The sequence below is a fragment of the Danio rerio genome, chromosome 3 (genome assembly GCF_049306965.1).
Source record: "Danio rerio strain Tuebingen ecotype United States chromosome 3, GRCz12tu, whole genome shotgun sequence".
NCBI classification, from domain to species: Eukaryota; Metazoa; Chordata; class Actinopteri; order Cypriniformes; family Danionidae; genus Danio; species Danio rerio.
In genome coordinates, this window is record NC_133178.1 from 3,744,644 (window position 1) to 3,767,298 (window position 22,655).

The 22,655-nt window shown below is 46.0% G+C and overlaps 1 long non-coding RNA gene across 7 annotated transcripts in view; it reads right to left on the reverse strand.

The window, feature by feature from the left end:
• Positions 1-1,652: 1,652 nt before the first annotated feature.
• The window catches only part of LOC141381096 (uncharacterized), a 49,528-nt gene continuing 28,525 nt past the window's right edge, over positions 1,653-22,655 (reverse strand). For 2 of the 7 annotated variants that reach the window (XR_012400706.1, XR_012400707.1), the window contains 3 exons: positions 14,069-14,136; positions 7,917-7,979; positions 1,655-7,815 (listed from right to left, as the gene is read on the reverse strand). This is a non-coding gene — a long non-coding RNA (uncharacterized lncRNA). Of the gene's footprint in view, positions 7,816-7,916; positions 7,983-14,068; positions 14,137-22,655 lie in introns of all 7 variants that reach the window. The other 5 variants (XR_012400711.1, XR_012400710.1, XR_012400709.1 and 2 more) reach the window with 3 other exon arrangements.

A 22,655-nucleotide genomic window follows, 5' to 3' on the forward strand; every position in this document is an offset into this window, starting at 1 on the left:
TGCTGGGCGTGTCATCGTGATTGACAGCTGTGATTGACAGTTTCTCAAAGCAGCGCGTCTGAGCTTCGGCAGGAGACTGAAGTAGACTGAAATGTTATTATTCGATTTCTGTGTTATTTTACCATGACAAAATGAGTTCAGCAGTAAATTATAGTTTTTGACATACATGATCCTGGTGGAACACTGTTTATTCGCTAAGTTCAGGGCTTTTTTCGGGCTTTATTAGTTTGCTGATACACGCCTAGCCACCCAGATAGCAAAACACAGTTCCGGCTAGATTCTCGCCTGCCGGAGACTTATCTCTTAGAGCTCAGACTGACTAATGTTACCTCTGCTGGACCTACTCCGGATGCCTGGACTCACTACCCGATTCCAGCCAGAGTCAATCGAGCCAGATGCGGCGGCCGAGCGAGCCGGCGCTGCCGCATGCGAGCCGGAATCAGCCCGCGACGCCGCGAGTAAGTTATGCGCTGCGGCCTGGAGCTGGCGCGATTGAATATATAAAACACTCATATTTGTTAACGTTATTACATCCATTAGTGTTGATATGACAGCAAACGCATGCTGAGAAGTTTGGGGGGCGTGGTTGATTTTACATAAAGCGTTTGATTGGAAGCTCGACTCCGCTCATTTTCGCGGCTCCTCCTCTGGCTCCATCAGACAATCCTTCTGCGCATGTCTGGCTCCAATTTCAGCAGTCTTTTGCGACAGTTTGTGCCCGTCAAGCAGGCGTTTTGCCCTCAAGGCGTTCAATGGGGAAAAGGGCTGTCGCGTCGTCCATATTTTTTACAGTCATTGGTTTGCGCTCACACACACACACACACACACAATGCATGCAGGACAGGGCAGCCGAAGCAACTGCCTTCAGATTCAACACGCATGATCGCGTTCATCAAATGTGCTTAAACTAAGCACTCTAAAGTATGACTGTATTTCACGAGGACACGTGTAAGGGGGAAACATGTCAAACTAATGACACATTTAAGGGCGCATGCTGAAACAGAAGAACAGCTCACGACATCATCTGGCACTTTCACTGATACATTTACATGGACACCAATACTCAGATTTTAATATGATTAAGATAATACTCTTTTTAAGAGTCTACCATGTAAACAGCATTTTTTGATTACCCTAAAAGAACGGATTCTTTCTGTTCGCCATGCGGTATCAAATTCCATTAAAACAAAAGTCGAAAGATTAAAAATGAAACATAAAAAATTAGATGAAACGTTGGAGGAAACTCTGGATAGCCTGGTAATGCAACATTAATTGTTTTATACTGAAACTTTCCTTTAAATTTCAAACTTTCAAACTTCAATTTTTCCAAATTAATCGCATGCGTTAACATGTGTTATTATTGCTTCAAAAGACCTGATCTAATCCTGTTTATATGAAATGAGCCTGCTCCTGAGAAGGTTTGAGCTACCAGACCTGTTGCTATGACAACAACTTTAGGATGAGTTTTGAAGAACGAAATGATTCTGGATTGTGTCAAATCGTCAATAACCAAATCCAACTAATTGAGTAATCCACATACGAAGAACGTGCCCCAGGAGTCGTCTCCCTAAACTCTTTTTACCATCTTTCTGAATGAAATGCCTACTTTACAACAGCCAATCAGCTCACAGTACAAAAAAACAAGCCACACCCACTGTTTTCTCATTTAATAATCAGTTTCCATTTACATGCATTGTAGGGACACAAAATACAGTGTAAATTTAGAATTGAAGCTTTTTAGATAACTTTTCTAGTATCATAATAGCTAAGCTACTTTTGTGTTATTTAATAGATCATAAAGACATCAATGTGTGGATGTCAAATGGTTTTAACATTAAATCTGCATTTTTGTCTTCATGCTTAATGTCAATTTGATGATGTTTAGACATTAATCTTTCTGCTGGGATGCCAATGAATACATTTGGTAGTTTTTTTTCCCTTTGCACCTGGGACTTACTTAAATAGGGCTTCATGAATTATGTATTTTAAAATAAGACTCCATTAAAATAATACATTTGAATGAGCTTTAATCACAGCCAGCAGTATCTTCAATTCAAGACATTCTCCACAAAAACAAAGAAGTACAAGAGTTTATTTAGTCAAGTCAGCTTTATTTCCACAGCACTTTATACAGTGTAGACGGTCACAGCTAATTTACAAGGAAAAGCAGAACCATAATAAAAGGGCAGAGAATGCTCTGAGTAGTAAAGTAACTCTTTCCTCAAGGAAGGAAACGGAAATGCCATGTGGAAAACTTCCACTATGGGCATTTCGTCAGAAAGCCAGTCATCTGAAAGAGTATGTAAACGGGCCAATTAAATGCCAATGAGTTGGCAGCGTCAGCTTGCATAGCTGAAGCTCGTTGCAATCAATTTGGCAATAAGAGCGCAGTGCGTTTAAAGCAGAGCATTCTTTTCTAACTGAAGAGACTTTCACACTCAACAGCTAAGGGGTAATCATTGTGGCAAAGAAACATAGCATTTCCATTCCCCCCTCTAGGAATGAGGGTTACTTTAGTAACCGGAGCATTCGCCTTCGGGAGGGGAACTTCAATGCTATGTGGAAAAACTTCCACTATGGGAAAATGTATGGAAAATGCCACAATGATTGAACACTACCTCTCCTCTGATAAGAGGTTATGCCAAGCAGAGAGAGTGTGAGCTCACCTGCATCACCAGAGGCGCAGTCTTCCAATGTGTTCCCTGGCCCTAATTATCCCACTTCAACAAAAGCTTTACCGATTTAGATATGCTTTTTAGGAGTCGCAATGAATCCTGTTCATTCTACAAATTAATACAACATTAGGTTGGGAAAGCATGCAGTCCTGATAGGGAGGATGCTGTGGAGGCCACCTGCTGCCCCAGTGGGGGAGACCTGGTGGCAAAAAGTCAGACGGACTAGCCCTGAGAAGGGGAAGTACACATATGAGAGTAAGATGGTTATCAGTGAAGAAAAACACGGGTCAGCCTGTGTAAGGGGACTGCATCATAACAGAATAAGCATAGGGGATTGCACATAGCAGGCACCTATACCCAGAATGCGGGCTCACCATCAGGCATACCAACAACGTAACGGGCCAGCGCCTGACTTCTCTGCTGAGTCAGATGCTGGGGATCTCGGAGGAATCTCTGCAGGGTTTGCCAAGCGGGTAACTTTACTGACAGATCGAATAAAGTGCACGTATCTCCATGTTAGGGAGAATGGCGCAGTAAGTGTGTTATAACACCTTTACTAGTGTTTACTCAATCACCAAAGGTTTCCTAATACCCTTGAGGAAACCGGCTCCACTCGCAGATTATAAAATCTTGCAAATGTATTAAGTGTCACCCAGCCCGCAGCTGTACAGATGTTTGATAGACAAGCGCCGCATGCACGTGCCCAAGAGGATGTGATGCTCAGAGTGGAGTGTGCTCGAACTCCTGGGGGACACAGCTCACGATGGCTTTGGTAAGCGAGGGAGATGGCATCCACTATCCAGTGGGCCAACCTCTGTTTCGATACAGCACTTCCCTTCTGCAGACCACCATAACAGACAAAGAGCTGCTCAGATGATCTAAAGCTCTGAATATTGTCCACATAAATTCGCAAGCGCTAACTGGACACAATAATGATAGGGCTGCTTCTGCCTCCTCCATGGGCAGTGCTTGCAGGCTTACTACCTGGTCCTTATATGGTGAGAGTAGGCCGGCCTGAATTCCAGGCATGAGTCACTGACTGAAAATGCCCCAGGTCCCCGACTAGGCATGCCTCATAGAGGGGGCTCTAGGCTGAGTGATGGTATAAACCACCAACATCAGTAGGTTACCCAAGTCTTCCTCCAAGGACCACACATGGAGGTTCCAAAGATCTGGGCAAGGGTGCCAGATGGTGCCCTGTCCCTGAGAGAGCAGGTCCTCTCTCAAAGGGATTTGCCGGGGCTGTCGCGAGGAGGGAGAGTACTGATATCCAGGTCCGATTGGGCCAGAGAGGTGCAACTAGCAAGACCTGCTCCTCGTCATCCCTGACCTTTCATAGTAACTGAGTGAGCAGGCTCACTGGGGGAAATGCATATTTGCGCATTCCCCAAGGCCAGCTGTGTGTCAGTGCATTCGTGCTGAGAGAGCCCTCAGTCAGGGAAAAAAACACTGACAATTAGCATTCTCGGGGGAAGCAACAGATCAATCGGGCTTTCCCGAATTGCACCCATATCACCTGCACAGACTCAGGGTGGAGTCTCCAATCTCCTAGATGTAAAGGCTGCGGTGAGAGTGCAATGGCTGCATGGTTGAGCTTGCCCGGAATATGAATGGTGCGCAGCTATTTCAGCCATGTATGACTCCAAAGGAGCAGAAGACAAGCAAGCTGAGACATTTAGTGAGATCGGATACCCCCCATACAGTTGTTATACATTACTGTCGCCGTGCTGTCCGTCCTGACCAGCAAATGTTGTCGATCCAGCACCGGTAAAAAACGGTGATGAGTGAGAAATATGCCAACAGCTCTAGGTGATTGATATGCCAATGCAATTGGGTTCCTTTCCACAGGCCCGCAGCTGCATTCCCTCAACACATGGCCCCCAGCCCATCCTGGAAGCATCTGTCAAAACAACATGCGGCGTGACAGTGGCTGCAGATGCTATATGCCCCAGGGGCCTCTGAAAGATTTCAGGGGGGCCACTATTTTTCTGTCGAACTCTCTCAGACAGTTCAGGATAAGCTGAGTGCACTCTCCGAATAGGCGCGCTGTCATGCAGAAGAGATGAAGGCGAGAGGTTCACTCTCACTTTGCACCCAGACTCCGGAGGGGAGGGGCTGGAGGAGCTTGCAGGATCGGTGCACTTCGCCATTGGCTCACGAGCAGTGGGAGGACAGTCTCCTTTCTCTCACACAGCTTGTGATAGAAATAGAGGGAGATAGAGGAGTCAAGAAAGTGAACTTTGTCGACTTCGCACATACCTGCCAGGCCAATAATGTGGCCATCGTCCTTCCCAGGGCACATGCAGTGAACTTGAGATCCGTGGAGCTCAGTCGGGTGCGGGGCTTGTATCTAGCCTGGGTTGGAACCACCCACCTGCAGCTGGGGCAGCGCCTGCGCATGGTCCCTAGCGTGCAGGGTGGAAGTAGGCTCTGGCTCTGAGGAAGGCAGATAACTGATACTCCTTGGATGGGAGACGAGGCTGACTCCAGCAGAAAGAGGCACCACGCTGGCCCGCAATGGCACTCTCAATCTGGGGAATCGACTAGCACTCCCTGGCTGCTCCACTAATAGGGAGGGAGCGGGTTCGCATCCTTTATCAGACAATGATAACCCATCGATGTCCAAGCGGTGGACATCTGAGCCTCGGTATCATCAAATAAGAAGACGGCCATCTGAGGATGGATCGCTTCTCACTTGAAGCTTGGATGGAGCATGTGGAGGAGCGAGAGGTCCGCAAGCCCAAGGGCAGCGGATTTACTCCCATTGTAACCCTCAGATCTGCCTGAGTGCCCACCATAGAGCGGGAGACAACTGGGGTGGGTGGCTCTTTTGCAAGAGCAAGCCGCGATCTTAACCGTGCAACAGACATGCCACCGCAGTGACGGCATACACTGCCCGCGAGCACTGCATTAACATGCTGGACCCCCAGACATGAAACGCAGTGCTTGTGCCCATCATCCGGGGACAGGAAACCACATCATCCAGAAGCACAGAGTCGGAGCGACGTATTGAAAAATACGGCTTCACAACTGTGTTGCTCTTTTAGGAATTTCGCAACAGTACAAACCGCTCTGGAGGACCAGTTGCAGACTCACTCAGATACTCTATCTCTCTATTTACAGCTACAGATGATAAGATTATCCAAACACACTCATGAGAGAAGATTCAAGCAAACTCTACTCTTCAGGGGGAAAAGCTTCCAGAGAGTTTTTTTTCTGCTTGGTCACGTCATCAATATAATTTAGTCTGACTTTTATGTGAACACTACGCATTTCCCCATTTTTGTCTTCTCCTGTCCACATCATATTCCTGTTCTCATCTGAGTACTGTTGAACATCAGTACTTCTGAAATTCAGTTTAGATTCATTCTCAATTTTCTCAATATTTGTTTTGTATCTAGTTTTCTTAGGGCTCTTACTGTCAGTGTAATCAGGGTCCTTAGGGTTCTCAGCATCCTCAGTGTCCTTGTCTTCAGTGACCTTGTCATCAGTGTCCTTGATCACAGGTTTCCCAGTTTTCTTATCCTTATTTAGAAAGTTGGGAATCTGATAGCACTCTGGCTCTGATACTGTCCCATCTTCATTCTCTTTAATAATTACTTTAAATAAAAAATCTGGCACTGCTTTCGTCTCATTGCTCTCTTTTTTGTCTAGATATATTGGTCCAGTGTACACATGGATGTTTCGAATCTCTTGTTTTTTCTCCTTGACAATTTTTTGACAGTCCTCCTCCAAAGACCTCCACATGCCTCTGTTAATCCCACGTTCCTGTGGTACAAAGTTGCTGAAAACCATAGTGCCATTATAGGCTTCCTGACACCAGGTGTGATTGGCCGCCATAGCAAGATGACCTTGTTCATAATCTTTACATTTTTGAAAACACGTTTTTGATTTCAAATTAACTGCATTTTTCTTGACTGTTTCCGAGTTCAGAATCTCATACACCCATTCAGCATTCTTGGTGTCCTTGTCGTATGACATGACATAAGTTTTTTTTTTCCTTATTTCCTTTCTCGAAGGACAGCCATCAATTAATTTGTAGATGGGTCCATTTTTTATTATTGTGAGTTCATTTGATTTTGTTTCTGAGATGAATTCACTACCAAACATTTCTGAGAATGGGATTTTTATGTAGATGGTTACAGGACTATCTTTTTTTCTCTTTGTTTCTATTGAAGCGAGCACTTTTTCTGTATCTGTTCCTTCTAGGTGTAAAATATTTCTCTTACTTGAAGATGGTGCTAGTAGTGATGGACATTCATCAGATGACTTACAGGTGGGCTCAACTTCTTCAGGCTTTTTGACTGAGCCGTCTTCCCCAGGTGTGGCTTCACTGTCAAACACTTCTGAGTGTGGGATGTTTGTGTTGATGGTTACACGACTTGAAACTGTTTTTTTTTCTTTTGCTTCTTGTGAAGGGAGCTCTTCATGTGCATTTGTTCCTTCTTGGTCTGGAAATTTTCTCCTACTGTTTTCTACTTCATCAGATGAAGCAATGAATTTGCTACCTGGCTGGGCTTCATTTCCTCTTGATGTATATACTAGTATTGATGGACATTCATCAGATGACTTACAGGTGGACTCAACTTCTTCAGTGTTTTTTACTGAGCCATTTTCACCAGGTGTGGCTTCACCGCTAAACATTTCTGAGTGTGGGATGTTTGTGTTGATGCTCAGAGATTTTACAGATACACGATCTGGACTATTGTCCTTACTTTCTTCTATACTTTTATGTGATTCATAATACAATCGTTCCATGATCTGAAATGTTATCACACGACCCCAACGTTTCCTTTTGCCTTTTAGTAGTCTTGATTTAAATGTCTGTCTTATTTCCAAAGCTCTATTAATTTCATCATCTGACCATAAATGCTTTGTTTTAATGTCACATGCCTTTTCAATCTCATTTTTAAGTTTTATTCTCCAATCCCTGTTATCAAACAACAATTGCTCAGCTATACATTTTAAACAGCTGCAAGGTTTATCTACCATCTTTGAACCAGAATCAGTTTGCTTGATGCTGGACATCTTGATGTTTCTTGAACACAAAGTTCAGGAACAGAAAAAACAGAAGAACAGAGCTCTTGTGTGAGTTAGTTCACTTCTCAGAGGTCTTCAAGGATCTTCTCCTCTGACCAGACTAAAACAATGTGCACAAGAACAGAAAAAAACACCATTATGTCAATGTCTCCTTCATTCAGGATATTAATTGATAGAAAAGAAAGGTAAAGATGGACTTACATGAACAGACAGGTCAGATGAACACACGTCTGCAGTGCTGATTTTACACCAGCTTTTGCTTTCCTACTAACACACAAGATATAATGCATTAATACTATTCAATACATACACATTTTACATTATATAATGGGTTATTACTATTCAATGAAGCAAAGCACTTTCAGGGACACTTTACGCAAAACTGAAATTGTCATAATTTACTCTTCCTTCACTTTGATGAAATATTTCAACATGCATTCTAGGCTCACAAAGAAGCGATCACATGCTTCCAAACTTTAAATGGACATACAGTAAAACTGTGTTTATTTGAGTAATGTATGTTTGCTTTATGTTTCTGTAGGTTTTTGTGTGTACATGTTTCATGGGTTTAACAAAACTGTTATGGATAGTTATTGAGTTATAGCCCTCAGTGACAAATGAAATCTACAGAATGTTTGTGAAATACTTCATGTTTGGTATTGATTGAAAGCTAGGAAAGTTTCAAATGCATTGTTTTATAAGAAGAAACCATATTATGAAAGGTGTCCATGTTATGAGACTTTATTTTAACAACTATGCTATCAAAGCAGCACCGACACAATTTGCCAACCCGGCCTTCTAGAGGGCAGAATTGGGGTGTGACTCCACCCCGCACCTTCTCTGATTGGACAAGTATTGTGTAGACCCAGCCTCTACCAAAGCCTATAAAACTTTGAACTAGGAAATTTCGTCGTCTGTCTTTTGCCAGTCATCTTTGCCAGCCGTCAAGCCGTCGCTGCCCGGACGTTGCTCTTCTCGTGCTGTGGCCGTTACATCGCCTCACCGGAAGACTCAACAACAAGCCATCGGGTCAACACATCCAAACTCTGAAACTCATCGTAACTACAGAAACCCAGGAAGGACTTCGAACGCCGCCTAGTCCAACATCCGTATCCCTAGCAACCGACTAAGGAAACCCCTCTTCACCGACAAGGGAATTCCATCACGTCACTGAAGTTACTACGCTGACCAATCAGCTTCGCCGGGATTTCCCTTTGGACCAGTCGAGGAAACCAAAATTCCATCAGAACGCAAGTAGCACAAACAAGGTTTCTATCCATTGCTGACACTGGTGTGAATTATGTTTAAGTAGTAAAGAATAGCGAAATTCTCTGCTTTTATGGTTTCTCTCAGGTTGCAATGCTAAGAACTTAGCAAAGGCTAGAAGTTGAATCCACTCAGTCAAAACTCTCCTCAAACTGCTTGTGCGTGTGTGTATGTATGTGCATTTGTTTGTTTTACGTAGATTAGTACTTTGTGTTATAGAGTAGCAATAAACTTTTGTTTCGTTTTAAGATCCGTGTTGGTGTGTTGTGTGCTTTACAAGTTAATGCCTCAGCTTCAGATACTGCTACCTTGCTCATTAGATGATTAGATACTGTTTTTATATTGTTATTGTTGGCCACGTAATAATATAATACAGAATTGCTTTACACTAAACGTTCTATTTGCTGGACAAATACTTAAGTTAAGTGTAAACTTTAAATAATTCTATGATTTAAACCAAAGAGCTGATTCTTACATGTGCAACAGAAGAAAGAAACTTATAAAGGTTTGGAAACATATGAGGGAGAGTAAACATTGATTAAATTTTCATTTTTAAGTGAGTAAACTGCCTCTTTTATGGGTTGTTTAGAGAGCTTTGCAAAGAGTTTTCGAGCTGGAGGATAGTGGTATTAGTGGATAAAATGCAAAAAAAAAAAAAAAATTTCTTTTGACTACACATTACTTTACCCATCTTTTAGGGCCTACTCACACTATGCCATCCGCACCATGCCCAGGCCCGTTTCCCGGATCGTTTGAGAAGTGTGAGTGCGCTGAATCGGGCCCAAGCATGGTTCACTTGGTCGACCCTGGCCCGGTTGGAAGAGGTGTGCCTGAGCGCGGTTCACTTGGGCTTTGGCGCGGTACGTTTGTAGTGTGAGTGCAAAACGCGACAAAGCCCGAGACTGAAAGCGAGACGTGACTTTTAGGGACTGTTTTATATGGATTTATTAATCATTCTTACTGTTCAGTGAACGCAAACTGCCGTAGTTTATTAAACACACAAACCCCTCACTGCACGACAGCTGCACCTTCAGCAAACCTCCTCATTCCTGCAGCACGACTTTATGACTGTTTATGAGCGCCAAAAGTGGCGGATCTGTTCGGCGAAATATCTGACTGCGTGTCACCGCATCCCTTAGGACTGTTTGGCGAAATATTTGACTGCATGTCACTGCATAACAAACGACTGAAACGATATAACTAGAGAAATCTCCACTGTGCTGCTGAGTGAGAGAGTGCTTCTCACTGAATATCACAGCAGTGATGACGTAAGCATGCCCAGGCCCGATTGTGGTGTGAGTGCGGGCCGTCGGGGGAGACGGGAGGGGGGACAAGCGTGCTTTGGCCTGGTGCGAGGCAACTGTACCTAGTTTGAGTACGGCCTCAGATAAGATGTTGAACCAAGGTCCTGACTCTATATTGATAAAAATTCATATACGAAAAAAGTCTTGTATACAAAGCATCACTGACAATTCTGTACACAGCGCTAAAACATTTATTCATGCAGAAATTACTAAATATATTTAAAATATCTATACTTTTAAAAAATATGGATCCCAAATAAAAAGCCTCTGAGTATCATTATATTAATACTCGAGCAACGATGTGCACATCCCTACTAGACTTTTCTGACAGGGGATTCGAGTGTCATTAGGTGTAAGAATGTTGTGGGATGCTGTATAAGAGTTATCATTATGAATTATAGATCGCAAAATTTAGCGGGTTTATTTTAGTGTTTTTTTAAAACATGACGGTAAAACTCGAACGCGGTTATGAATATGTTAAAACATGTTTTTGTTTGTTGTAAAAATTAATAATAATGGTGAAAAATACTAATTTGTGGATCTCCTCACTTCCGAGTTCAGCTATCCTGCCGTTGTGGCTGGTGTATTCTGGAAAATTTTCTTACCCCTGGGATTCAAGTGTTGTCTTGAAAAATCTCTATTCGATGAGGTATCTACCCGTTGCCTTTAGCTTTATGCCTTTAAGCTAAAGAGAATTGGGACACTCCTACCCCTTCACGTGCCTGTGCAAAACGAGTTGAAGGGCTAAGGGGTAGAACTGGGATTGAGCCTAAACAATTCACGTTCCAAGTAGTTGCTAGGCGGTTGCTAGGGTGTTCTCGTTTGTTGATTAGTAGACGGAGCGGGGGAGGGGGCTTCACTGTGTGTCTACTAAAGTCTCAGTGATTGACTGTACTCCGCCAGATCATCATCAGCAACATTCAATGCTGATTTTTCTGAGATGCTAATTCTAACTTCAACGTTCTCCTCCGTCTTTTCCTGTCCATGTCACACGCCTGATCTCATTTCTGTGTATCTGAACAGCCCACATACAGAAGTTCAGCTCAGAGTTATTCTCAAGATCCTTCACTGACCTTTTGTACCTCCTCAGAAAGTCATGCATGGGTTCCTACAGTAAGTCTCCCCCACAAGCTTAATGTCATGTTTTACTTTCATTTTGTCATTGGAAAACACAGAGCAGATCGGCTCTGACACTGTGCCGTCATGATTTTCCTCAATCACTTTATAGAAGTAATCCGGCACTGCTTTCCCTGAGGCACTGCATCTTTGGATTGCAGATTTTGAGTCTTATATTGGTCCAGTGTACATATGGACATTACGGATCCTGATTTCATTTATTTTATCACGACACATTTTCTCCAAATCTTTCCACCGGCCTTGGTTTAACTTGCAGTACTGTGGTGACATATTAGAGTCTTAAAAAGTGTCTTTATAAACCTTCTCACACCACCTGTTATTGGCCGCTGCAGCAAAAGGAACTTGATGGTGGTCTTTGATATCTAGAAGCGTTTTACAATGACAAGATGCTTCATAATTCTTAAGTAAAGTCTCGTAGTTTAATATCTCATACACCCATTCTGCATTCTTGGTGTTTTCGTTGTATGACATGACGTATGTTTTTGTTTTTTAAATTTCTTTTCTTGAAGGACATCCATCAATTAATTTATAGGCAGATGTGACTGTTTCAGATTGTTCAGAAAGGGCTTTCCTACCTAACAGCTCGGTGAGTGGGATTTTTACACCGATGGCTGGAGAACTCACAAACCCACTGTCCAGAGCTGTTTAACTGTCAGAAAAATCTGCTGCTTGTTTGCGTTTAATGGCATGAAAACCGAACTCCTACTCATCTTTCTCATCAGTTCTCGACTGAATCTTACATTTTTTATGGCTTGTGGCTGGTCTATCTGCTGGGCTATCAGATGGGTCTTCTGCCTCTTCATCATAACATCCTTTTCAAAATCTCAAACGTTATCACACAGGCCCACTGCTGTCTGGTGTGATCTTCATGTATTGATGCAATTTCCCAAGCTCGTCTAATTTCATCAACTGACCATAAATGCTCTGCTTTAATACCAAGGGCCTCTTCAATCTCACTTTTAACTTCAAACCACTGAAAACGGTTAAAAAACAAGAGCAAACCCTCGGCCATTTTGTCTAAATAGTCAGAAGGATCTTTCCTCATTGGAGAAGTTGTCCTGGTGTCACTGTTGTATGACAGGACAGAAGTTTTTTTCCCCTTATTTCATCATTTTTTCTAGAGGGGGCTTCGCTACCAAACAGTTTTGAGAGTGGGATCATTATGGCGATGGTTTTAGATAGTTTACATATAGGTGTCAATTCATCACCTGGCGTGGCTTCGTTTCCACTTTCTATCTCTTCTTGTCTTGAAGGACATCCATCAATTAATTTATAGTCAAATTCATCTTCTTCAGATTTTTTTCCTGAGTTGTCTTCCTCAGCTTGTCTGATGTGTGACTCAAGGGAAGATTTTCTTTCCGTATCAAAAGAGAGTTCTTCATCTCTTCTCTTTCCTCCTTGGGGTGTCTGTGTCCTCCTCTCTGATTTAGAAATTCTGCTTTCTGGTCCATCAGATGGAGTGGGCATCAATGTGTCACATGGATTGGCTTCATTTGCAATTTCTTTCATTTCTTGTCTTGAAGGACATCCATCATTTAATTCATCGACAAATTCAACTTCAGATTCTTTTCCTGAGTTGTCTTGCTCAGCTTGTCTGCTGTGTGAAAATCTTGTGTCTTTATATGAAGTGTTCATCTCCATCTTTTCTCTTTCTTCCTCAGGGTGTCTTTGGCCTCCTCTTTGGTTTAGGAAATCTGCTTTTTGGCTTAAATTTGTAACATGGCTTGGTTTTGTTTCGACTTTTAATCACATCAGACTGTGCTTCTGCAATTTAACTTAATTCTTTACAGAACAATTGAACTTATTTGAATCTTCATCACACGATCCCAGCGTTGTCTTTCCTGTTGTTTAAGCATTGTAATTTTCAGTTTTTCTTTCCAAGCTTTTATAATTTCATCATCTGTCCAGTAATAACCTGGTGTAATGTCACATGTATTTTCAATCTTTTCTTTTGTTAAAAATAACTGACCCCTGTTAGGAAACAAACTCTTGACAACATACATGAAAGAGTCCTTGATCAAAATATTGCTGACTGATGCCATCATTGTGCTTTTGTCACGGTATGTTGAGGGACGGAGACAAAAAGGGTGTAGGATCCAAGCACAGTTTTAATGAGAGTGCAGATAGCAGAAAAACAAAACATCCAAAAAGCAAAGTATCAAAATAACAATAACGAACAAAACAAAACAAAACAAAACAAGGAGCTATGGCGAGATAAACTAGAACAAGGCTCAGGAACAACATACCACTTAATAGGAAATACCAGACAAGAAAGACAAACGACTCCGTACAACGGGTGCAAGGTGTATAAATAGTCCAGGAAATCAAACGGAAACGGAGACAGCTGTGTATTGCAATCAGTATAAAAGGAAGAACGGGTGTGTGCACGAGGGAATGTATGGGCTTGTAGTTCTTAAACAACTGTAGTTCCCTATGAGAGTTTGTTGGTGAACTACAGTGCCATCTGGTGGTCCAAGACAGTCATGACAGCTTTTTGGACACAAAGTTGAGGAACTTTTCTGTTCTGTTTCAGCTCTTGTGTGATTTAATTTAACTTTTCAGAGGTCTTCAAGGGATCTTCTCCTCTGACCAGGCTAAAACAAATGTGCAGACAAATAGGAAAAACAAAGATAAAGATGGACTCACATGAACAAACTGAAGGTCAGATGAACACACACGTCTGCTGGGAGGATTTTACACCAGCATTTGCTCTCCTACAAACACACACAAACACATTATATAATGTGTTATTACTATTCAATTAAGTAAAGGGACACTTCACCCAAAACTGAAATTATCCTAATTTACTCTTCCTTCACTTGGTCAAAACCTGTTTGAGTTTTTTCTTCTGTTGAGTAACCTTGACTTCCATATCATCTGCTTTTTCTATGGAAGTCATTCTTTCATTTTCCTTTGGCGTATTCCCTTTGTTCATCAGTGGTCGACACAGCAGAATGAACAGACTATTCCAGCATATGTTTAACACAGCGGATTCCCAGCCAGCCGCAACCCAGTACTGGTAAACAACCATACACACTCATTCATACACACACTCATACACAGAGCCAGCCCAAGGCATAAGCGAACTAAGCGGCTGCTTAGTGTCCCGAGGCCACCAGGGGGCCCCCAAAAGTGCTTGAAATTATTGTGTGACTTTCGTTTTAGTTTGTTGAGTTGTGGATTAGTGGTGGGACAAAATATATGCCCATTTATAGTGTTATTTCTGACCGCGATACATACACAGGCGCCAAAATATTTACCTAAAATTACAAAAGATCTGGTTTAATTAATCAGTTTTCCACACTGACTGCAGCAGATAACCGCTTTAGCTACAATACACCCAGCCACCACTAGGTGGCGCTTCCCGTAATGGCGGATCATTAGACATACACCAGCGTCATGTAAACAACTGACAGATGAGCCATTGCAATGGTGAAAATCTCAGGCATACAGTATTTGTGTGTTTCAGACATCCAGTTCCCTCAAATTTGCCACTAGTTTCTTTCTAACAGACACGCTTTCACTTCGCTATATCGCTCGCGCGTGCCCGCGGCCAGTGCAACTTCCTATGTGCTCAAACTTTTTAACTCCGCCAAAATATATAAAGATATCAATAGGACATAAACATTTAATTAGAAGGGCCTTGCGTTTGTTTGACTCTTACAGACCTGGGGTCCGTTCTTCGTACCTCGCTTAAATGATCTAAGATGATTTGGCAGATCCTGGATCTTTTAATCTTGATAACTGATCTCTCGCTAATTTGGTTCTTCAAACAAGTTCGTGAATTAGATTAGAATGTCTGGATAAACTGATCTGAGATCGCTGCGTGTGTTTTGAAGGACAGATCTATCGATCCTCGAAATCATGATCAGCAATGCAACGATTGGCTGACGGCACAGCAGCGTAATGACATCATCTGATTAATATTCAATTATCCATGTGAGCAAAATTACGTCAAATTAGCAGTAAACCGTTTGTTAAGTATGACACGCAATAAACGTCCACATTTGTTGTGAGCTGCAGGCTTTCCACTTTCATGTGTCAAGAGTCTTCATCATGTATTTCAATGCAAATCAGTGTATTTAGTTTTACATTTAGAAAAGATTTTCTTTATTATAGTAGCCGTTTTTTAATCGGTGTAAAGAATAACTGGTTGTTTACAAAAGCATTTTGATATTGGTAAAGGCGTCTGCAACTTTTGTGAAGCATCAAATCACTGGCATATTAACTATCAAAACATGTTTATGACTGCATAAATGTATTATTGCTTTAAAAAAAGTCACATATTGTGCATTTCTATTATACACAATTTGTACTAAAGCGACCTAAAAAAATCAATCTATAAGTTTTCTCTTTGCAGCAGGTGGCAGTCTTTGTACTTTCATTTCAAGGGTGCAGCTTGCATACGTTTTATTAATATGTATACCTTTATTTATTTTATTAATAACTATAACTTTATATATATAGTTAAAAAATATGTACCATTTTCCTAAGTGTATATAACTACTACTGTAAGAAAATATCAGAATTGGGAACATACTTTCTGTATTATCTTTGCTTGAACTAAGCCGATCTAATCCTGTTTATATGAACTGAACCTGCTCCCGATCAGGTTTGACCTAGCAGAACTGTTGCTATGACAACAACTCTCGGATCAGCTTTGAAGAACGTAACGATCCTGGATCGTGTCAAATCGTCAATATCAAAATCCAGCTAACTGAGTAATCCACGTACGAAGAACGGACCCCTTGTCAAAGTCTTGTAGATGGTATTTTGGCAAAAAAATATTAGGGAAATTAAATAACTTAAATAGATAAGTAAATAACGTTCGAGGTTACTAAAGTAACCCTTCGTTCCCCGAGGAGGGGAACGGAAGCACTATAAGTGGATTTGATTGTAAAATCCACGCATTGGGAGGTTCGGTTCAGAAGCTACTCGTCTGAAAGAGTATTGAACGGGCCAATTAAGAATGAATTGGCAGCGCAAGCCTGCGCAGGTGAGCGGCATAAGCAATAAACTGAGTATATAAGCTCACCTGGCGCAGCAGACGCTATCCTTTTTAAGCTGAAGAGACTTTCAACAGCTAAGGGACAGTCATTATGGCGACGGAGTATAGTGCTTCCGTTCCCCTCCTCGGGGAACGAAGGGTTACTTTAGTAACCTCGAACGTTCCCCTTCGGGGGGAACTTCAGCACTATAAGTGGATTTGATTGTAAAATCCACGCATTGGGAGCCCATTGAAAGCGCCATAATGACTGCACCTTACCAACACCCCCGATGAGGAGATAGTCAAGCAAGCGTGACGCACCCACATCATGGGGGGCGCGGTCCTCCAACGTGTCCCTGGCCCTAATTTATCCTACTTCAACAGAAGTTTTACGGATTTATATATATTTTTTGGGAAGTCATGAGCATCTAGATAATTCTAGGAAAATACGACAGTACGTTGGGAAGCGTGCAATCCCGATAGGGAGGACGCTGCGGAGGCCATCCGTTACCCAAGGGGGGATAGATGGCAGAATTTACATATGGACTAGCCCTAAAAAGGGGGAGTACGCATAGCAAAAGAGTGGTTAGCGGGGAGGGAAGACACGGGTCCGCCCAGGGGGGGGGGGACTTAACCGTGGCTGAATAAGCATATGGGATCGCCTAGTGGGGACCACGCATAGCAGGCACCTTTACCCAAAACGCGGGCTGACCAGTGGGCAGACCTACAACGTAGTGGGCCAGCAAGTGACTCCTCCGCTGAGTCAGTGCTGGGGGCCACGGAGGAATCTGCAGGGCTCACCTGATGGGGAACTTTACTGACAGATAAAAAGGCGCACGTATCTCCGTGTTAGGGAAAATGGCGCAGCAAGCGTGTTTCAACACCCTACCGAATTGTTTCCTCAATCACCAAGGGTTACCTAATACCCTTGAGGAAACCGGCTCCACTCGCAGATTGTAAAACCTTGCAAATGTGTTGGGTGTCACCCAGCCCGCAGCTCTACAGATGTCTGTTAGAGGGGCGCCGCGTGCGCGCGCTCGAGAGGATGCGAAGCTCCGAGTGGAGTGCGCACGCGCTCTCGGGGGACGCGGCTCATCTCGGCTCTGATAGTGAAAGAAAGGCATCCACAATCTAGTGGGAACTTATTTCGGTACGGCACTTCCCTGCTGCCGACCGCTATAACAGACGAAGAGCTGCTCAGATAATCTAAACTCTGAGTGCGGTCCGGATAATACGCAAAACGCGAACTGGACAATAAATAAGGGCTGGGTCTGCCTCCTCCGAGGGCAGCGCTTGCAGGCTCACTACCTCGTATTAAAACGGAGTGGTAGGAACCTTGGGCACATATCGCGGGCGGGGTCTCATACGTGAGAGAAGCCAGCCCAATTACAGGCACGAGTCACTGACCGAAAAATGCCTCCGGGTCCCCGACCCTCTAATCGATATCAACGCGACCAGCAGAGCTGTCTTCAGGGACAGAAATATACTGAGTCGAGGATCGAAGGGATCTGACGCGGCTTGTGTAGCGAGGGCGAGATCCTAAGAGGGCATGAGAGGGGGCGGGGTGGATTAATTCGCTTAACGCCCCTGAGGAACCGGATGATGAGGTTATGCGTTCCCACGGTGCTGCCAGCCACCGCGTTATAAGAGCGGAGATGGCAGCCACGTAACCTTGAGTGTGGAGGGCGACAGCCTGCTCTCCAACTTCTCTCGGCGTAAAGAAAGCACAACGCTGATCTGGCAAATTACGGGGGTCTTCTCAGCGAGAGACACACCATTCAGTGAATAGACTCCACGTCAGGGCATAGGCGCGCTCGGGGAGGGGGCTCTAGCCCGAGTGACGGTATTAGCCACCGCAATCGGAGGTTACCTAAGTCTTCCTCGCGTCTAAAAATCTCTTCAAAGATCGGCGAGGGTGCCAGGTGGTGCCCTGTCCCTGAGAGAGTAGGTGCTCTCTCGAAGGGACTGCCAGGGGAGGGCTATCGCGAGGGAGAGCTCTGACATCCAGGTCCGGTTGAGCCAGAGGGGCGCAACCAGCAACCTGTTCCTCGTCCTCCCTGACCATGCACAGTAACTGCGCGAGCAGGCTCACTGGGGGAAACGCGTATTGCGCGTGCCCCGAGGCCAGCTGTAAGCCAGTGCATCCGTGCCGAGAGCACTCGGTCAGGGAAAGAACAACTGGCAATGAGCGATCTCGGGGGAAGCAACAGATCGATCTGGGCTTCCCCGAATCGCGCCCATATCAGCTGAACAGACTCGGGGTGGAGTTTCCATTCTCCAGGACGCAAGGCTGCCGTGAGAGCGCATCGGCTGCACGGTTGAGCTTGCCTGAATATGAATGGCGTGCAGCAATTTCAGCCGCGGATGACTCCAGAGGAGCAGACGGCGGGCGAGCTGAGACATGCGGCGAGAGCGCATACCCCCTATACGGCTGATATACGCCACCGCCGCCGTACTGTCCGTCCTGACCAGCACGTGTTGCCGCTCCAACACCGGAAAAAAACGGTGGGGAGCGGGGAACACTGCCAACAGCTCCAGGCGATATGCCAATGCAACTGGGTACCTTTCCACAGGTCCGCAGCCGCATGCCCGCAACGCACAGCCCCCCAGCCCGTGTTGGAAGCGTCTGCTGAAACGCCAACAAGACTGGACGCCTGTTCTAGAGACACCCAGGCCTGTAGGAACGAGGGGTCGCTCCAAGGGCTGAGGGCGCGGCGACACAGCGCAGTAACAGAGACTCGGTGTGCGCGCGCGTGCCATGCGCGTCTGGGGACTCGATCGTGAAGCCAGTGCTGAAGTGGTCTCATATAGAATAATCCGAGCGGCATGAAGCGGCTGCGGATGCCATATGCCCCAGGAGCCTCTGAAATAGTTTCAGTGGGACCACTATTTTACTGTCGAGCTCTCTCAGACAGTACAGCATCAGCTGAGCGCGCTCTCCGGAGAGGCGCGCTGCCATGGTGACCGAGTCCAGCTCCAGCCCGAGAGAAGAGATCCTCTGCACGGGGGCGAGTTTGCTCTTTTCTCGGTTGACCTGAAACCCCCACAGGTGGAAGTGCCAGAGCACTTTGTCTCTGTGCATAATCAACTCTGTGCATAATCAAAAGAGAGGGCAATTCAGCCAGTCGTAAAGAAATTGAGTATGCAGATGCCCGCGAGCCGAAGGGGCGCTGAGGCACCCTCCGCGGGCTTGGTGAGGACCCGCGGAGACAGAGAGAGCCCGAAGGGGAGGGCTTTGTATTGCCAAGCTCGACCTTCAACGCAAACCGCAGAAACTGTCGGTGGCGAGGAAGAGTGGAGACATGGAAATACGCGTCCATCAGGTCTAATGCTGCAGACCAACCCAGAGGACGAACGCACCTGAGGATGCGCTTCTGCGTGAGCATTCTGAACGGCAGCTTGTGCAGGCAGCGGTTCAAAACGCGCAGATCTAGGATTGGCCGTGACCCACCGCTCTTTTTGGGCACGATGAAGCGTGGGCTGTAAAACCCGCTCTCCATCTCGGCTGGAGGGAGCGGCTCGATTGCATCCTTCGCCAGGAGGACAGCAATCTCCTCTCGCAAGACAGGGGCGGACAGGGGGCTGACCCTGGTGAATACACACCCGTGACTTGGGGGGCCGTTTCGCGAACTGAATCGCATAGCCGAGTCTGATTGTGCGTATGAGCCACCGCGAAGAGCTGGCCCGCGCTAACCAGGCAGGCAGAGCTCTCGCTAATGGACTCATCGCTACAATCGCTGACGTACCAGCAGTGGGGCAGCGCGGAGTGGGTGTGCTGATCCGGGAAGCTCGCGGGTCCCACGGAAAAGCTGGAGGTGAGATATTTGCTCTCACTCCAAACCCGAGCTCCGGAGGGGAGGCTCGAGGGGTGGGAGAAAGGAGACCGTCCTCCCAGCGCTCGTGAGCCACTGGCGAAACGCACCGAATCTGCAAGCTAGAAAGCATAGCGTCCCAGACTGCCAGATTTCGGGCTGTCACATCTGGGGAAGTGAAAAGTGCCCTTTCATAATGTTTTCATGGCAGTAAAAAGTGCCGTTGGAAATGGGGCCCCGCCCTCCAGCGGGGAAAGAGCAAGTTCCCTCTTCTCCAGATGGCCTGTCCCAGGGGCGCTTCGCGGTCCGTTGCCGGACTTAGCGGCGTTCTGGGCAGGGGGGCTGCCTGCTTCCGAGGTGCCCGACGCGCTCGCTTCGCCGGAGGCGTGTGCGGGGGCGGAGCAGCTCTCGTAGGCGGGCGCCTTCGGCGAGGAGCAGGTATGAATGGCACGGCGGGCGGAGCGGGCTACGGACCGCCGATAAGACATCACCCACCAACTGCTCTCTCACCGCCTTGAATTCCTGGGTGAATTCACAGACAGTGTCGCCGAACCTGGCTGGGGATATGGGGAAGTCAAGAAAGCGGACTTTATCGACTTTGCGCATATCAGCCAGGGGTGGCGCTCCTGGACCACTAATGTGGACATCGTCCTCCCCAACGCACACGCAGCGGACTCAGTAGTCCGAAGAGCTAAGTCGGCGGCGGTGCGAAGCTCATAAGCCTGGGTTGGACCCACTCTCGTGCAGCTCGGCCAGCGCCTGCGCTTGGTAGCGCTGGTAGGTGGCTATCGCATGCAAGGCGGAAGCAGCCTGGCCCGCAGCTATGTAAGCTCTAGCTCCGAGGGAGGTAGATAACTTACAGGCTTTGGATGGGAGACGAGGCGAACCCGCCAAGAAGAGGCGCCGCGCGGATTTACCGCCATCGCGCACTCAACCTGAGGAATTGCCACATACCCCCTGGCTGTTTCACCGTCAAGAGTGGTTAGGGTGGAGGAACACGCAGCACGAGCAGAAAAAAGTGCTTTACAAGACCGCGTGAGCCTACTGTGCACCTCCGGGAAGAAGGGAACGCCCCTCTAGTCGGTCCGGCCGCGGAGCTGGGGGATAAACCATCTCCAACCCACGGCCGAAGCAGCCCGGGAAAGCACGGCTAACATGTCCGTTTCAGGATCCGTAGTGACAGCGCTCACCAGCCCGAAGGGGGCGAGCGGGTCTGGATCATCATCGGACAATGAAAGCCCACCCTCCGATGCCGCGGTGGACATCTGGTCTCCGGTGTCATCGGGCGTAAGGGCTACCATCTGTTAGACGGATCGCTTCCCCCGCCCGAAGCTTGGATGGAGCGCTTAGAGGAGCGGGAGGTCCGCGGGCCCGTGGGCGACGGATTATCTCTCGCTGAAACCCTCAGATCTGCCCGAGTGCCCGCTGCAGAGCAGGGGACAACTGGGGTGGTTCGCCTTTTTGCAAAGGCTAACCGCGATCTTGCGCAACAGTCATGGCATCGCAATGACGACATGAACTGCCCGCGAGCAGCGCATTAACATGCTGGACCCCCAGACATGTAACACAGTGCCCGCGCCCATCATCCGAGGACAGGAAACCACCGCATCCAGAAACGCACAGTCGGAGCGCCGTCCTGATAAGGACGTGCTGCACGACTGTGTTGCTCTTTCTGTGAAGTTTGCAACTTTATACGCACCGCTCTGGAGGACCGGACCCAAAGAACGCCAGGCAAGGGAGAAACCCAGCTCGACCGTCTGCCACTGCGTGTACACACTCTGGACCGGGAGAATGCTCTCGTTCGCTCAGAATCGCTGGTCACAGCAGGAGGAACCCTCATCGACTCGATCAGAAAGTCTCTGAAGCGAAAAGGATAGCGTCTGCTGCGCCAGGTGAGCTTATATACTCAGTTGATTGCTTATGCCGCTCACCTGCGCAGGCTTGCGCTGCCAATTCATTCTTAATTGGCCCGTTCAATACTCTTTCAGACGAGTAGCTTCTGAACCGAACCTCCAAATGCGTGGATTTTACAATCAAATCCACTTATAGTGCTGAAGTTCCCCCCGAAGGGGAACTAATGTTCTCCACTGCTGAAAACATATGTGGTCAGAGGAGTCTGTGCTCACCTCTCAGAGCATTCTGATCAGTTGAAAAAATTGTGGGAATACATATTTTTTTATTAAAAATAAACCAGGGCTAAGCATAAAATTTTCCCCTTCGGGTGGGGAACTCCAATGCTATTGGTGGATATGATTCTAGGAAAATCCACGAATGGGAGGATTCGGTTCAGAAGCTAATTGTCTGAAAGCGTATGGAACGGGCCAATGAATGCTAATGAATTGGCAGCATAAGCCTGCGCACGTGTGCTTTATTGACAATTATCTCCGCATATAAGCACAGGTGGAGCAAGCATTAGCTATCCTTTTCGCTTCAG